We start from the raw sequence: 19066 nt of genomic DNA, 5'->3' as shown, positions 1-19066 counted from the left end.
GATGTTTTAATCCCTATGTAATCAGGACAGCATTGATTTCTTAGGTAGGACTGGAGGTGTCTTCATGGGTTTTTATCTGGCAGTGTTACTGCCTCCAGTACGACACATTATCAGTTGTGTACCCTGGGGTCATTGGGTGTTTCGACCTTTATCACAATACACCCTCGCCCGAGGATGGCCCACCACAGGCTGATCAGACCTGGGTGTGTGCCATGCTTGAGGCTCCATGACCAGCCCATACGGTCTCATTGCGCTTCAGCCTCAACCAATAGCTGCTTCTTATGGCGGTATCTGCCAGCTCCTTGATGGTCTTCCGCTGAGCCTGCCCACTGACTCCTACCTCCTTCAGCAGCCTCGTGGTGGAACTAGCTATGAAACCCCTGCAGCCCACCTCCACTTGATGCACAGACACTTTCCAGCCCCGGTCCTCTGCCTCATCTGCCAAGTTTGTATATCGCAGCTTTTTCCTTTTGAATGCCTCATCGATGGCTTCCTCCCATGGGACTGTCAGCTCCACAATGAACACACGTCGACAGGATTTAGACCAAAGGACGAGGACTGCCCGCAGGTTTGTTAATGTGATTTCAGGTGGGAAAGTTAGTCTTTGATTTAAATCCACTTGCATTTCCCAGTCTCGGTCTGCATTCAGTGGACATGAGACTGGAGACGCTCTTTTGGCCGACTGCTTCTCCCCCTCATGGACAAAAGATGTTCGTTGCCGAGAGGCAGTCTCAACTTCCAAGGGTAAGGTGTTGGTAGTTACCCTCCAAGTAAAACATAGAAACCTCCAGTACCTATGAGTTGGATTTGCTTATTACTCTGATCGTTACAATATTATATGAATTAATTAATTTTATTAACACTATATTATACTTTGTTAATATAACTTTGTTTTGTAAATATATACGACTCTTTGCTAAATTAATCTACTATATATCATTTTTAAAGTAACTGTTCTTTTATCCGTCTTCACTTATACGTTATGGTCTCGGTCCCGACCCCTGATGGATAATCGAGGTGTTACTGTAAATAAATAAATAAGAAATGCATTAAAATAAAAAATAAATGTGTCCGTTGGATTTGTGGATCTCAAAAATCCCCAGAATGATATATAAACTAGTTTTAGATCCCCAGGAACCATTAAGACAAATTAAATGAAAGTGAAATCACATCACTGACAAGTGAGTGGGGGAAGATTACTGAATTTGCATAAAATGAAAAACACCAAAAAACAAAAGGAAAGACATAACAGTATCAGTAAGAAAAATTGGTTCCATAAATGTCATTAATAAGTTATTTGTTATCGAATGACGTATTACCTTTGAATTTTAGGTTAAAAAGTTCTATTAGGGTAAAATTACTTGACAATGTTTTCTAGCATTTCTTATGGGAAAGATGGTCATCCTTTTTGTCACTTTGCTATATATATTTTTTTTTGATCCCTGTTATTGTTTCAAGGAACAATAGTTTATACATTTCTTGAAATCATTTGTGAATATATAGTCTTCTACAACGTGCCAGAGTGCTGCCCCCCAAGCCCCCTGTTGATATTATGCCTCTGAGTCATTTTTAGGTGCATTCCTATGGTGTAAAATGTGAAAGCGCCCATTATTATCATCCTTTCTTGCCGTTTGTCTCTCTAGATGGAGCAACTCAGCTCCCAGTGGACTAATTTTGTTGACATTTGGAATGCTTATTTTTCAAGGAACATTTTGGGAAAGGTTAGCTTTATTGAGATGTCTCAAACAGAGCATGGTGTACAGAATTTTTGAATTTGCAAAACTCCCATATAAAAATGGCTTGACAAATAGTCAGTTTTAAAAGAGAGACCGATTCTGTATGACCTCTATTACGGATTGATTTATTCTTTGAGATTTACCTTGAGAGGTATTATTTCAACTTGTACATTTTCTTCTTTTACAAGTCCAATAGCTGCTCCTTATATCAAAAGAGACCCTCAGTAGATGTTAGTGAAATATTTGCAGTATCACGCATGACCGGGAAATCGCCATCACATGAGCTGTTTGAGTGTACAAATGTAGACTTTCATGGTTCTTTAGAAACTTTCAGAACTTTTCTGATTAAGAAGTATAAAGTACAGTTAGTTGGTGGATGTCCACAACAACTGGCCATAATTAAGGCAACTTTTACCTCACTTGAGTAGGAATTTGGTGTCCACAAAAGATGCCTCAACATTTATTTCTCTCAGAATATCCTTTCTGATGTGTTTATTAAAGCATGCCGTTTGTTTCCCTTTCTAAACATTTCTTTATAAAAACTACCAATTTGTATGACATTAATGTTATAAGTGATTTGTAATCTATTACCTAATCAATTATAAAATCAATCCAATCAAATAAATAATGACAAAATAGCAGCTACTTAGGTATCAGCTTCACAATGTTTTGCCTTCATACGTGCACTGAGCATTTCAACGTAAGGCAGATGGAGAGTTTTTAAGTAATCAACAGACACTGGGACACCTGTGCAAATTGTTTGCTTCAACTTTCAATATTTCATTTACTGTAATTGTTGCAGAATATCTGGAGGTTGTAACTAATTAGTTATTCCTTGAAGAAGGCCCATTTGTAATATTCTGAAAACGTTTTCAGTATTTGCTAAGCTAAACTTTAAATTTAAACCTGCTTACCTTTTCACCCTTTTAGGTCATTCATTGCATTTCAACTGATTCAATTTGAAGAAAAACTGGAAAACCTGAGGTGTTCTAAAACTTTTGACCAGTGGTGTATGTGAGGACTGTTAGGGTCCTTCAGATCGCAGATTCTCATTTTGGAGAATATTGGTGAATAGGATTGGAGAGCTTGTTCGGCCAGTTCTTGTCACGGCTGTTCTAATGTTACAAATATATATATATAACAAACAACGCATGTTAACCAAGGTTTTCTGAACACATCTAGATTCAAAGTCATGCATACTTTTTCTAGCTTTTTTAAGTTTATTCCCTCCTTTATTCCTGTCCTCAGTTATCAGATATGCCTAATAATATGTGGTTATTCATTTAGCAAGCTGTTAACAGGTGGAATTCACCACTAGCCGCTTTGACCTGGAAAGCCAATGGCTGTCGATTGAGTCCACAGGGCTGGCTCTGCTTTTGCCTTCGCCCACCAGTGCCCCACTTTCAGAAATATGAAAGGCGTACTTGTACTCTGCCTGTCCCTGCTGAATGTCTTCTTGATAATTTTTTGGCCTCTTGGGCGCCCCAGCAACCTTCCAGAATAGCTGTGTACCTTGGCAAATGTAATGGGGACATGGATTGTTTCACAAGTAAAAGTCGTTATTTAGAGTGTAACATTAAAGCTTACATAATTCCTATACTTATCTTTCACTCTCCCATGCCCTCAATTCCATCTGTGCCACTGAAAGCCCATTAACGCTTGCTCATTTTTTTTCTGGTACATGAGAACCTGCCAACACTAACTTGAAATGGACTTGTTTCTCCTGTTTTTTATAATCCTGATGCCTTTGGGAGTTAAACAGCATTTCATTAGGCGAGCTTCTTGCCGCCCAGCTTTGGCTTGGCATTTTACATTTTTTTTTTTATGCACAAGAGTTCTGCTGTCTGAAGGGTGACTTTGGCAACCTTTTTCATATTCACTTCCTACTGGGAAATTTTCTGAGTTTTTACAACTAGTGGAGCTGAAGGTCGAACAATTTGGTGCATGTCATTTTGTGATCAGAATAGAAGAAGTCCCCAGTGGAGCTCCTCGATGTCGGCTTTTTCTCTAGCCACATTTGGCTTATTTACGGTCTGATGGTGATAACTGGAAGAATCCAGAAATATATTAAAAAGAGTCAAGAAGAGGTGACTTTTTTCCCTTTTATTAAAAAAGCAAGTCAGTGCACACAGGTTGCTGACTATGCACTGCTGTGCACTGAAATAAGAAATGCCAACATGTTTTCTCTTTTATTTGTTTTCTTCTTTTTTAAGAATGGACTGCTTCCACGGAGAAGATGACTCCATGGCAGATGTTAGAACACTGCATGGTCACACAGCAGTAAGGCAGTGCTGTGCAGTGACATAAGAGCTAATATAACAAATCACAGTTGATGAGCTTAAACTTTGGCTGAACTGTGACGGTCATTAAGTGGGCATACTTTGTGTGAAATTCAGGGGGAAAGAAGAAGATCTGATTGGTTGTGTTTACAGAAATGAGGTTTCATCTCAGATTTTATACGCATTATATGTCTTACAATTAAAGGTGCTGTTTAAGTAGTGAAGGGGGAAGTGAAGTAGATTTTAATTTCAGATCGTAATGAGGATTGTATCAAGTAAGTGCATATGGACATTCTATTTTTGAACCTGCTTTAATCCTGTTCGTGATCATGGGAGCCTGTCCTGGTAGCATCTGGCACGGGGTGAGAGTCAGTCTGGTGTTTTATTTCAGCCAATTAAGAGTTGCCAATTAACTGGTTGTAATTCCGGTTTAAAAAGCTACAAAAGCCTTGAAACTTCAAGGAAAGCCTTAGGCTTAACCATTCAAATAAAAAAAAAAAACTGAAAATGAAGAGGGAAACCGCCAAACCCCTGGCACAACATCAAATATCCATCCATCCATTATCCAACCCGCTATATCCTAACTACAGGGTCACGGGGGTCTGCTGGAGCCAATCCCAGCCAACACAGGGCACAAAGCAGGAAACAAACTCCGGGCAGGCGCCAGCCCACACACACACACACACCCACACACACTAGGGACAAATTAGGATCGCCAGTGCACCTAACCTGCATGTCTTTGGACTATGGGAGGAAACCGGAGCACCCGGAGGAAACACATGCAGACACGGGGAGAACATGCAAGCTCCACGCAGGGAGGACCCGAGAAGCGAACCTGGGTCTCCTAACTGCAAGGCAGCAGCGCTACCACTGCACCACCGTGCTGCCCACATTAAGTATTTAATTTTAATTTATTGAATATTACAAAAAATTTAACAAAGCAAACAAACCCAAAAGTTACATTTACATGTATTTGCTTAGCAGACACTTTTATCCAAAGCGACTTACAAATATGTCAACCTAATTGAATGAACATCATTCTGGAGGTTTTTTTGGGTGCAAGTGTTACAGGACAAAGTTGCAGAATTGATCACCACAAGTAAAGCGCTTTGTTACATTTGTTACAATTCATAGGTTACAAAACCTAACACCTAATATCAGTTAATGCAGAAATTCATCAATCAAGGGATTTAGAATTGTGAATAAAGGTGTGCAGTTTGTTCCACTAGCTAGGAAATACTCATGAAAACAGTCTGGATTGAGAATTGATGACACGCAACACCAGATACAACAACATTTATTTATATAGCACATTTTCATACAAACAGTAGCTCAAAGTGCTCAAAGATGCCATTCATCAGCTGACCTGAGTGGTCAAGGAGGAGCATAAGGCAGCTCAAATGTCTCCATATACAGTACAGGTGCTGACACACTGACTAGGCAAACATCAAGGATTTGAACTTAATTCATGCCCATGTAGTGATCTGAAAAGAGGTGTGACATGTGCCCGCCCGCCAAGGCTGGTTGAATACCAGATAGCCCTCTGCATTCTGAGTAATCTGCAGTGGCTTGGTAACACATGCAGGCAGAGAGCTGCAGTAGTCCAGGCATGACAAGACCAAAGCCTGGAACAGCCATATTCTGTCAGATACGGTCTGATCATGTGGATATTGTACAGAGTGAATCTGCCAGATTTAGAGTCATGGTCCTTGAAGGACAGCTGGTCATCAATCACCACCCCAGGGTTGTGTACAGACTTCTCCAGTGTTAGTGATAATGAGCCAAGCTGAAAAGAGACGGACAAGCTAGGATAACAAGAAGGTCTGTCCTTGCCAGGTCAGCTGGAGATGGTGTTCCTTCATCCAGGTTTCAAACTCAGTAGGACATGCAGAGATTCTAGCTGAATTAAAATAAACTCAAAAATGTTCTCAAAAAACAAAAGGAAAAACACAATTTCCAAAACAAACTAAATATCAAGTCAAGTCAAAAAATTCAAAATAACCAATAAATGGAAGGGTCCTTTCACGGACACACATAGCCCCACTATTTCAATCCCAGTTATTTTAGAGTTGCCTGTTAATCTAACATGTGCGTTTTTGGGGTTTGGAGAAAGAGACGGCCTATCCAGGAGAAAAAAAAAAATCACCAGCCACGGGGGAAAAAAAAAACCTCAAATTAGTAACCAGACCACAACCTGTAGCTGTCACTCTGGAGGTGTGCAATGGCAGCACTAACTACTGTGCCACCCTGTACAGTCATATTTATTGGCTAACTTATTGCTGTTTTTATATTTTTCAGTTTTTCATGTAATTTCTGTTCTGTTTGTAATTATGTACCGGCTTTTTACATGTGTTTTGTGGGTGGAGCCCCAGGAGGCGGGGCCACCCAATGTCAGCTCAGCTGGGACTTCTCTCTACTTTTATCTAGAAGTTTGAGTGAGAGACCCTACCCTGTCAGTGGTTCATTGAACTGGAAAGGAGATTTTGCCGTTTCTCCTGATTTCGTGGTTTTTGTGATCCCTTTTGCGTCTTTCTTTGTTTTTTTTGGATAACAGGTTGCATATTGGTACGTATTTGCTCTGGATTGTCCTTTTAGGCATATCCTTTGTTGCTCTTTTTAGCATTTTATTACTTTTTAAAAATTCAGTAAATCTTCAATTTTCAATTTATCTTAATCTTCAATTTATAAATATTCTTTGTTGGACTGGTCTCTACAAACCACAGTTTGATGAATATCTCCCTTGTGAGACATTTTGTAAATTTGTTTTACTTTTCAAATCATTTATTTGTATTAATGTTTCTTTTGTACATTTTATTCTGTGTGTGTGTGTGTGTGCTGGGAAAGAGGCATAACCCTTACATTATGTGAATGGCTTCCCAAGGGGCGGGGTCACCTGCCAATCAATGCCTGGAACAACCCTTCACCCTATTTAAGGGAGGGCCTCCCATAGTTCCTTGTGGTTCTTTGGATATGTTAGGAGTGGAGAGTTATTGTGAGTTTTCTGTGCTTTGTTGTTTTGTTTTTGAACCCTTACTTTGTTTTTTGATCTCTCCTCTGGATTTCGGATTGGGACTGTGTTTATTTTTATTTTTGAACCTCTGCTCTGTTTTCGACATCAATTTTTGGATTCTGTTTTGGGACTTTGTTTCCTGTGTATCACCTTGCCTTTTCAGGCATCTCCCTTTTGATCTTTGAAGCTTTGGGGCTTGCACAGCCTTTTGGTAAAAATAAACCTTTTATTTTATCAAGATTTGTCTCGGCCCATGTTGTTTATTGTCGGGGTATTCTGATGGTGTTTCCCCCCTCTAGTGGGCAACCTTAGAAGTGTTTTTGGTGCCTGTGCTTTCAGGACTTCCAGTTCACGACAGGCGGGGAGGCCATTTCCATCTCATCTTTCTACTGCTGTGCTTGCTTGTGTGGCGTTAACTTATTTACAGTTGCTCTGCTGCGTATCCCTGCCATCTCCTGCCCTCCAACATCTGCCCATCTGTGTTTGTTAGGCATTCCCAGATCTGTCTCCCACTATGTCTCCTTACCAGTGCCGTGTTCTCTTCTAATGTAAAAGGCGGCAGGTTTTATAAAACTTAATGATGAGTAGCTGGATGGTTTTCTAAGCTCACGAGGACGTGTATCTTATTTGAAGTATTGTGCTGCCAGTTTCTCAATGTGTGCTGTTTACCATCTGGCAAGTAAATTCCCAAATCCCATGGTGTCACATTTAATTTTAGACAATGTTTTTTTTTTCATTTTGTTCTCCTCTGAAGTTTAATTCTGTAAGAGGGTTAGAGATCAATAAATAATTGGAGACATTACACAAGCATTTCAAAATTTGAAGCTAAGACCACAAATGACAATGATGTAGCTTGGAATAGTTTTTTTTTTTTTTTCAATTTGCTATCAGAAAACTATAATAAAATTTAGTTTCATATTCTGCTCTGAAATTGAAGAATGTGCAAGTGCACGTCCACTCAGATAAAATCAGACTGTCCAGTTTAGAAGGTCAGGAAAACTTTAATTTTTAGCAGGCTGTGAATACATGGACTAAAGGAATATGCCTGGTCCCAGCTCTGGGAGACTGGTTTCAAGTTCTGACCTGGCGGCTTTCTTTGTGTTCTCATGGGCTCAGGTTTTTCTGCCATTTCCCAATAGGTTCGTTGGATGCCCTGAATGGGCGCCATATAAGTGAATGTGCTTAGAGTTGTTTCATGTCTTTTAAGGGTTTCTGCGTGTGTGTGTGTGTGTGTGTGTGAGTACATCCTGCCATGGACTGCTGACCCCTGCAAGATTGGCTGTTACTCCTTTGATACCATAACGGGGTACAAAAATCAATTAATGAATATTTGAATATCATATCATATTGTATTGTTAATGTGTGGCCTTTGTCAGAATGGCTCAAATCTCACAGACTTACCACTGTATATAAGGTATTGTACCATATAACTCCTCCCCACCTTCCCTTCTACATTTATAACCTCAGGCAATTAGGTGTAGTAAAAGACCAGGAGGAGTTAAGTTACAATTTAAATAATGTATTATTGATAATATTCATAAATAATAATAATATGAAAAGCATATTTGAATATTGGCAACCATACAACCTGATAAACACACAGACTTGTTAATTACTTAGAATGTCTCTAGTTAAGGCATCATTTATGGTCATCTTTCTCCAGAGCAGGCCGCATGCCTGTCTCAATATGGCTCCCGAGCTGTGCTCTTCAATGTGTTGTCCTTTTCAGTTCATGGTGTGTGAGATGGTCTTTCATCAGTTGGTCAGAGAGAGTGTGTAGTAAAGCAAGCAAATTTATAGATTCTCTGTCCACACCTTATAGCCAACAGGACGCCATGGTACTTAAAGACTTCTGACACAAGCCAATTACAAACAGCCATACTTCAGACTAATGGGGTATAGAACATCATCACCCCGCCCTCAAAACCATTTGCTCAGCTGATGCTTGCCAGCTAGACAGTCTGCCTTTCCTGTGGGGGTTGATTGAGAGAGTCCAGCAGAGAAACATTTGCCGAACTTGTTTGAGGCCTTTCCCCAAACATTGTCGTAAAATTCACTATCCTGACTTAGTCCTAGGGGGTAAAAATGAATGCTTCCCACTAATGAAATACTTACAGTATATTACATTGCTTTGCCTAAGTTATAAATAAAGACATACAAAATATTTATCAACTTGTATGCAACATTTCACACCACGACAATAAGGAAAAGCATTACTGCAGCATGAAGAAGTGGCCATATGGCTCTAATAATAATATGTTATAGTGTAGTAACACAATCACTCAGTTTGTGTGGACGGCCTGCTATAGGAATGTAAAATTGTTTCTAAAAACGTCTGTCATTATTAATCAGGCTGGCTACCCCCACTGTCAGAGTTGTGCTTTTAAGGATCAATACAATAAAAGTATGAAAAATGGTAGAGCAGGTTTTATGATTGAGCTGATTCTGCATGCTGGTTTTATTAAGGTGCACCTTGTCCAGTTTTATTTTGAGAATGATGTAGGTAGAGGTTGGGAATCTCCAAAGTGCAGTTGGGATTCATGTAGCAAAACAGTGGTCTTAGAGAAACGCCAGCACAGCTGTTGCAAACAACAAAATCCCTGCTGCTTGTTTTTAATCCTGCTGTGTTTGCAGCACAAAGTCTACATTTTTTCCGGTTCCAGGTTTTGATAGTGTTGGATTGATATTAAAATTTTGACTTCAATATCAATACCAGCTTGTAGTGGTAACAAAACAGTTCCAAGGATGTAAATTAATAATTACAAAGCCATCCCCGTCTCTCAAACCACCCCGTATCCCTCTGTCTTAGTCCAGCCTCACCTGTGTGCCGAAAAATTTCATACCTCCCTGGTGCACCACACCATCAAGCTGCTTTTGATAGCATAAAGCATACGTAGAAGTGATAGGGTGCTGTTGGGGTATCTCCAGTGAAGTACAATACAATTTATTTTAGTATAGCCCAAAATCACACGAGGTGTGTAGACAATGGGCTTTAACAGGCCCTGCCTTTTGGCTGCCCCCCAGCCTTAACAAGGAAAAACTCCCAAAAAAAAACTTTTAGGGAAAAAAATTAAAGAAATGGTGAGAAAGGCAGCTCAGAGAGAGACCCCTTTCCAGATAAGTTGAGCATTCAGTGAGTGTCAAAGAGAAAAGGGTAAATACAATACAATACACGGAACAGAACACAAGTAATCCTCACTACAATACAATAGTGCAATAGAAATATTACAAGTACAGAGCAGAATTCAACAGTAGATGATATCACATAATATGATTTGGATTTGTTTCGAGTCCTGGAGATCTCAGCCATCAAGCTGCCTCTCCCTATTGGCCATTCCACAGCCGAGTCAGCGCTGGGCCAGCCAATCCGATAAAAGGACCCCTCTACCCAACCATTTCTGCGATCCTCCATCAGAGATGACTTTACCTTAGGCAGGTTAAACAATTTGGCAGGTGGGCCGTGGCACCAAGTGCCACATTTGAGTACCAAGAAGAGAAACAGAATAGGTGAGGGTCAGTAACAAATTATAATAATCATATTACTTATGTTTTGGTGCTAATGACCAACAACAGAGATGCAGTCTGTACAGTTAATCAGCAGCTCTAGTCAGGGTATACTAAACTGAAGTAGTGAGTCTTCAGCTAGGATTTGAAAGCTGAGACCGAAGGGGCATCTCTTATAGTAGCAGGCAGACCATTCCACAATTTAGGGGACTGTAACTAAAAACACAACCTCCCACTGTTATTTTATTAATCCTTAGAATCCAAAGATGACCGGAATCCTGAGATCTTAATTGTTTTTATGCAGTTTTGGGAAGGACTTCCCTTTGATGTCTGAATCGCGTCAGAACCATCGAGCTGGGGGTGAGGTGCAACATGAAGTCGGGATCACGGCAAACCACGTAGTTTTGTGAAGTTTCCAGCACGTCTACTCTGCCAAGTGTCGGTAGGGGTTTCTGCAGAAACCTGTTGTTTACTTCCAGTGCCAAATACTCCAAAATGCTGGCATTGCGCTATTTTAAACTTCTGGTTTTCCAGTACCAGCATACTGTGCAACCCTAGGTGAGAACCTGTCCACTGGCAACTCCTGAATGGTTCCTGACTTAAACAAGTTAGAAAATGTCTGCATGGCATACCATTCAGGTGCATTCAGGGAGTTAGATAACTGATTTGAAAGTCGAAATATTTAAATGTTTTAGTTATTTTTATCTAAGTGTGAAATATCAGATTATTATTTATTAAATTTTTTTTGTAACAAGAAGTCGTATTCACGACCTGTCAGTGATTATTAATATTCATGACATGACAATTGCATATAATATATGCAATTACATGAATTAGTAGACTACATGAAATGCATATTTTTTAACAGTTAGCCCTTTCCACATTAACTTAATGCGTTTCGTCGAGATTGGCGATATTTGCAAATGCGTCTGTGATTTCTCCAAACTCGAGTTGAAGCAAACACTGTGGAGTTCGCTCATCACTACCATGAAATTACTACCATTGTAGGGGTGCCTCCACGTCTTCACCAGGGATACCAGGGTGGTGGATCCCTGTTTTTCTGTTCCCCTGTTGTAAGTTACTTAAATATTACCTAAATATCTGAATAGCTACTTTTGTGGTCAGAGGAACAATAATACAATGTGCCCATGAGCAGCCAGTACATTTTGCCACCTCCTTGGCATTACTCTTTTGTGTTATGTCCACCCAGTATCAGGTCATATGGAGCCACAGTCTGTGCCAGCAGTGTTGGGCACTATTCCGTCATAAGGTACACCCTTGCACACATCCACAGTCAAGCCAATTTAAGGTCATCAATTAATGTGACAGGCTTCTCTGGGACCTTGGAGGAAAACTGAGGTAATTAGAGAAAAATCTGCAGACATAGGAAAAATATCTAAAAGTCACACGGTCGAAGTAGACCTTTAAAATCTAACATAATCTCCTAAAGCTGTGAGCAGCAGCATTGCTAAGTACTGTGCCATCCTGCCACCTTAATTAAATTATGATTTAGATTTCTAAATGCTGGGAAAGTTCTAATCAAACTTTAATTTTTGAAACATAAATGCATTAAAACGTTCAAGGAATGAAATTTTGCATGCTATCTAACAGTGCATTTAAATCCTACTAAAAAGCATGGCTTAGCAAATGGCATTGGCGCCTTGGTGATCCCTGATCAAAGCCACCCAGACAGCATTGCAGTAGTGCTGTCAAGAATGTGCACAGGTCTGAAATATGTTCACACTCTGAAGAATGTTCCATGAGAAGGCTTAAGAGGACCTGAGCATTTCAGTTGAGCCTTCTACAGATATTTTTCCTAGGGTTTTCTTCCAAACCCAAACCACCAGATTCCCATGTGGTCTGCGGTGCTTTGCGGGTTGCCGCATTCAAATAGCACAAACACTTTCAGCTGCTGCTAATCTGACATGACCTCTTCGAATACCATTGTTGCTTATGTAATGATTCACAACGTACGACAGAACTTCAATGTCAAGCCTTCTGTAATTCATTCAACAGTAAAATCATGTTTGACAGTCCTGAGCATTGTAATTCTGTAATGGTTCCCTGTGTTGTATAACATTTTAATCAATCTGGTGTTGACTATGGCCGGCAGCTTATCCCGGCCAAGAACCCCAAGCCGCCAGATGGAGCCCTCCCTGCAATGTGGAGATGCCCCGAATTCCAGCAGGGCATCATGGACTATGGAGTTATAATACACAGCCTTGCTGGATAACGTCGGGGCCACCAGGGGACGCTGCAGGGAGACACAGAGACATTTGGTTTTCCTACAGCCCGGAAGTACTTGCAGGTCACGAGGACAGAAGAAATAAAGTGCTTCCGGGCTGAAGAAGAAAGAAGAGTTTTGATTTGACCTGGAAGTGCTAGGAAGTCGCATGGACTGCAGGTTAAGAAGCACTTCCGGGTCACAAACTATAAAAAGACTGTGGGAGCTCCCAGACGGAGAGCTGAGCTGGGTGGTAGGAGGGCAATGCGTCTGGGAGTGGTGGAGAGTATTGTTATTGTGATTGATTATTTGTATGAGTATTGTGGAGGAGAGGGTGCTTTGTGCACTGTTGCATGAGAATAAAGTCAACATTTGGACTTTTATCTGGTGTCTGGAGTCTTGGACAGGGGTTCAAGGGAGCAATACTGCACCCTATCTGTGTCTCTGGATACTTTAAATGTTAGAGGCAAGGATTCCACAGTTGTAGCCTTACCACCACCATGGGGAAAACCATCATCAGTTAGTATCGGATTATTCCTAAGCACTCATGAGTGTTCTTTTTTGTCCCTTTCAATGTCCTCCCAGCATTCCAGCTGCAGAATTCTTTCAGCTTTAGGCCGGGGATATACTTAACACTATACGCCACATGGGCTTGAGGACTCTGCTGCAACACAAACTATGTTCACCTGAACGATTCAAAAACCGAGGTCATTGTTTTTAGTCCCGACTGCAAACAGGCTCCACCCCTTGGCCTCGTTTCTCTTCCCATTCCAGTAACTTCGTCTGTCTCCAATCTTGGAATCAAAATGGATACGTTCCTGAAAATGGATGCTCAAGTCAACAGCACAGTAAAATCCTGCTTTTTCCATCTAAGGCGAATCGCCAAACTCAAGCCTATTCTTTCTAACCACCTCCTGGAATCAGTAATTCATGCATTCATTACGTCCCGGCTTGACTACTCTAATTCCTGCCTTTTTGGTATCAGTAAAGCCACACTTTCTAGACTCCAACTGGCTCAAAATGCGGCTGCAAGGCTTCTAACTGGAAGTAGCAGAATCCAACACATTTCACCAATTTTGAAAACCCTTCACTGGCTGCCGGTTAGATTCAGAATCGATTTTAAGATTCTCCTCCTAACCTATAAGGCATTAAACGGTCTAGCCCCCGCCTATTTGACTGTCTTGCTCCATTGTCACAATCCCCCTCGTGTTCTTAGATCCACAGATCAGCTGCTCCTAACCGTTCCCAAGGCACGTTTTAAAGCTCGTGGTGAAAGGGCTTTCTCCGTCTGTGCACCCAGGCTCTGGAACTCCCTGCCCTAAAGAGTGAATCCCATACTTGAACTCACCAGTGGAAATTAAGAGGAATTTACTCAAAGAATTGTGGAAATCAGAAACAAACTACTGAGACATGGAGTTGAAGTTTGAATCTTGACAACTTTCAAGACGTTAGCTGGATGAGCTATTAGGACAGCTTAGTTATATTAGCTAAATAAACAAGGCTGATGGCTTGAAAAATCTCCTCTCCTTTGTCAGATTTAGGTTCTTATTCCTGCTTTACCAAGTGTTATGATTATATTTTTATGTTTTAACCTTGTTTGTCTCTTTTACATGTTTTGTTTAACCTCCTTATTGTTGTGTTTGCGCTAGGAAAGGCAACATATAAATACCAAATCGCAGACATAATTACGATAGAAAAGTATGTCCGTGTGATATGTTTTGAGTGAGTCACCAACGCACAGCCCAACATTGCAATCGGGACAGCAGACGTTTGTTTATTTGTGCACTTTTCTTATGATGTTTTTACTGTTTCTTGCATATGAGTGGGTAGAAGTTCAGTGTCTGACCTGCATTATCAACGTACCCCTTGTGTTATTGCAGGCTACAGCAGCACAAGGCTTAGTGACTTCCAAATTTAATCTGACATGAACATTAACAGTTGCCGCAGTATGAATAGTGCTAACGTCATCTTTGTCCTAGTACTTGATTGCAAAAGATTGCCAATATTTTGCCTTTTTTCATGAGGCTGCTGACACACCATGTTGAGGCTTCATGAAGATGAAGTCGCCAGGCATATCACGGCAGCTTGGTCGTACGGTGCCATATAATGCATCGCATCTGATGACCAAATCACATCGTCATCACTATGGCTCGATTAAAGCAATGGGTCAGTTTCAGTTTTTGCCTTCCCTGTTTGGAGTTAATCATATACCTTAGTGTTATGTTCCTCACCTAGCGAAGCAGAAAAATGGATGCAAGTCTCTAAAAAACGAAATCAGCAAACCTGTGAACCTATTAGATTGGCCTCCTTCTGTTAGGCTGTCCCCAAACCGAAAAGCAGACTTACTGGCCTGCACAGGGCAAAACGTTTCTTGGCCTGTTAGATAATATGTACAAAATGTACACAAAAGTTTAGAAGAGGGAAACCATGAAGACCTTTAATCCTGATTAAACATAGCAAATCCCTTATATTGAAAGATGTATGCAAAAAGATTTTAAAAGTAGAACAAGAAAAAACAATGTAGTAACAAAAAGGAGCAGTAAGCAATTTCAATAAAAACTAAAAAGAAACAGTACCTTAAAATGAATGCAGAGGTCAAAAGCCAGAGATTCCTAATAATAACAATAATTATAATAATAACAATAATACATTTTATTTATATATTACCTTATATAAACAAAAATAGATCACACCAAAAACAAATCACAATAACCCCTTCAGTGGTGAAACTATTAGACAATCATTAAGCTTCAGCTTAAGTACTGCTGGGGCAAAAATCCCAGCTGCATAATTAGGGGGCCCCACCTCCTTAGGCTGTAAGTACAGGAGACAGGACAGGCAGAATACAAACAACACTACTTACAAACAAAATAAAAAAGAAAATCATAATATTGTAAAAATACAAAGGCAAAGCAATACTAAAAACAACTGATAACATCATATTCATGATCTTCTTATATAATATTCTACCGTGGCTGTCTGTCTGTGCAGTATTTTAAAGTACCTGTAGCTCGCAAACCGTTTGAACTATTGACCTGAAATGTGGTACACATATACTACGTGACGTCTACTATCCACGTTCAGGGTGATGAATGATCTGTAAGGTTATTCCTCTTTTTATTTTATTTTATTGTAGAATCAGCTCTTGGCAGCGACCAGCAGGGTGGCCATGTAGCGCATGCGTATGGGCGCCGTTCTCATCCCTACCACCTTCACCGTCACTTCCCCTACCTTTTCATATCTTAAATCATTCTTGAGGCAGATTGAAGACTTAAGTGCCAGCTTAGTGAAAAATTAAAGAAAACGTACTAAGTAATTTCAACAGAAACACTGACTTAATCAGTTTTAACGCGAAAAGATGCCGACGGAAGAAGAGAAGAAGCGGGCCGCTAGAGTGGAGAAAAGAAGAGCTGCTCAGGAAGCAGCAAACGCATCAACCTCTGAGCAAACGAACGAAAGTAGAGAGAAAGAGGTTGAAAACTAGGAATGCTCAAGTCAAGTGTATATGCAGTGCGTCGTTACTGGTTGAGTATAAACAACAACAGAAAGACCAGAAAAAATAAAAAAACCTAAACCAGGAAAACAACCCTACTTAAAACCTAATACTTTGATGTTTGTCCTTGCTTTGGTGCCATTTCCCATTTTAATGGCCTTGTTGGTCCTGCTGGCTTCTGTCATATCTACCAGACTACTTTTCCAATTGAAATACTCAGCTTCAGTCGTGACATCTTCTTTCAGTTTCTTCACAATTTGACTATTATTTTTGTTTTGAGAAAGCTCAGTGATGATTATCATAGTCGTGTCATGCAGTCATTGCCTGTGCCTTTGCATGTTCAAAGCGTTGAGTCATAATATTCATACAACACAAATTCAGGTTCATATTTATTTTCATTTGTACACAGTACAATAAAATTCTAACTTGGATGTCCCCCACAAACTAGTAACAGTAGCATAATAAAAGCAGCAGACAATTTATAACACATTAAGTATAACATACTATATAAAAACACTCAGTGGGTGGTGTAGTGTAGTCCCTCACTATTTTGCTTCTGTATTATGTTTCCTGTAAAGTTGTGAATTTAGCCTAAATAGCATAGAGGAAGATAAGAGGAAAATACAATTGTGAATGTAAGTTCTTTATTATTCTTGTGTCTGCATGATGCTTGGGCATGTCGTCAATGTGTATCTAATTTACCTGAGTAACAAGCCATATGCGAAGACCGTCAGCTTTGCCAAGGTTGTCAGGTAAACAATAGCCAGTCATATTTAATTAAGTTCACGCGCCTGATGTGTGAATCACTGCAGTATGAAACAGGGTCTGTGTTACCTTCTTGTTGGTAGTAGATCAAAACCAGTCACCATTGAATTATTTCAGTTTTATCACTTTAGCTGTTTCTGTTTAAATTAGAGCCAGCGGGCATGTTAATGGGCATGGCTTACAATTATATTGATACGTAAAAGTTGGAGGCCTGGTGGTGCTTTTATCAAGAGTTTTAGGGGCAGATCACCAGTGAAACACTTTACCTCATAAGGAAGAAGGTGGCAGTGTGTGGACATGGTGATACTGAAGTAGACTTTAACGAACTCAAAATAATGAGGTGCATTGTGGGAGGGTCCATTTATAAGATAAATGTAAAGTTTGAAATCACATAAAAAAACTGCACGCTTTTGATAGAAGTGGATACTTTCCTTTATCGAGGTACCAGTAGACTGATTTAAAAATATAGCCTGAAACATAAGGTAAAATATGACCTAACTTTTCAAGCACACATGGAACTCAAGGGGAGTCTGGTTGATTTAGGGGAATGCCTAGTGTTAGGCAGTCTACTGCACACCCTCATAATTGAGCAGTTGAACATCTGTGCAGTAACAGAAGAATTGGCTCGGGTGGTTCTCCTAGAGAGGGGGTAACCTTAAAAACAGGAAAAAGTCCATGCGCTCACAGGATAACACAGGACTGGACCTTAGCTCTGCTCCTCTGCTTTAGTAGGTGACTTAACATGAGAAAATGTCTTAGACTGCTCTCCTGGCCTAGCAGACCAGATATATATATAAATATATATGAGAGGGAAGAGAGTGCAGATATGGGTTCAAGGTTAGACCCCTTTTTTGGACCATCAGTCTGTGTTAGAGTTTGTAAACAATAAATTACAAAGGAACATGTTACATATTGTAACAGTTCAAGGTTTCTCAAACGTGGCTCCCATTCTTTCTCCTGTACTCTCTGGTATCAAGTAACATCCACTTCCTTTGTGTGACTGAGATATGTGGCTGCTTGTCTGGTTGGGCAAAGTTGGGTTAGCATCAACAGAGTCTTGAAGGCATTGGAGATAAAGAAGAGGTAAATCGTGACACTGCCTTCCCTCACTGTGGTGTCCACAAAGTGTGTTTGACTATCCTTATATATAATTTGATACTATCCGTATGTATGGTGTTCGCGTCAATCGCGTCAATTTGATACTATACGTATTTATGGTGTTCGTGAAAATTTGATACTATCTGTATGTATGGTGTTCGCGTCAATACTGCGACTCAATACAAGTTAGAACCATGCAATAGGACTCTGCCTCTGTAGTTGGAACATAATGTGGCAAACGCGAACGCAGCATTGCATGATTGGCTAAGAATGTTCAAATGCTACAGTGACTCCATTGGACGGCCGAGTATAGTAAGTCAGTGTTGGTTTGAACAGATAACAGTAAGTTCGGTTGGTTTTTGGAACGTTGGTTTGGTGGGGTGTACTTTCCAGGAATAACATCGTCAACTGACTTAAACCCTTCGACAGCTCCAGAACCGTAAGTAATTTAGAACACCATTTGCTTGGTACGTCGAAATCTATCTTTGGACAGTTCGGTTTTGGCATCCGTCCTTCTGACATCAATTGGCAAACTGAGTAATGATGGCTGGGTATTAACAACAGTCATTGTTTAAATTTTAGCCAATCTCAGATCTAAAATGACCACGCCAACATAATTATTACTCTGACTCTGATTAGAGTCATAAAATACGGTTTGTTTTGAAAATTTGTTTGCCAGAAACAATCAAATGAGGTGCACTGAAGAGCTGAGTTGACATCTCGTGGCCCTGTTTAAACAGGAAGCTCTTCATTACATCGGCCAAAAAGGTCTATTTTCAGCACAAATCAGTGCCATGATAACAAAATCATTTCAAGGACTTAAAAAAAAACAAATAATTCTTTGTAGAGAAAGTATGGATTTCACAAATGTAGAATTTGTTGCCCGATTCGCTCTGGCTCCCAGTCGCTAGTATTTATATAAGTTTGTATATGTATATATATATGTATATGTATGCT

The 19066-nt window shown here is 40.1% G+C and overlaps 1 protein-coding gene across 1 annotated transcript in view; it reads left to right on the top strand.

The window, feature by feature from the left end:
• LOC120518147 (mannosyl-oligosaccharide 1,2-alpha-mannosidase IA) overlaps positions 1 to 19066 on the top strand; it is a 534215-nt gene that overhangs the window by 320846 nt on the left and 194303 nt on the right. The gene's annotated exons all lie outside the window — the stretch shown is intronic.

This window comes from Polypterus senegalus, chromosome 17, assembly GCF_016835505.1.
Source record: "Polypterus senegalus isolate Bchr_013 chromosome 17, ASM1683550v1, whole genome shotgun sequence".
Classification (NCBI taxonomy): domain Eukaryota; kingdom Metazoa; phylum Chordata; class Cladistia; order Polypteriformes; family Polypteridae; genus Polypterus; species Polypterus senegalus.
The sequence above is the reverse complement of the archived record's forward strand: the minus strand, read 5'-3'. Positions and strand labels throughout refer to the sequence as shown.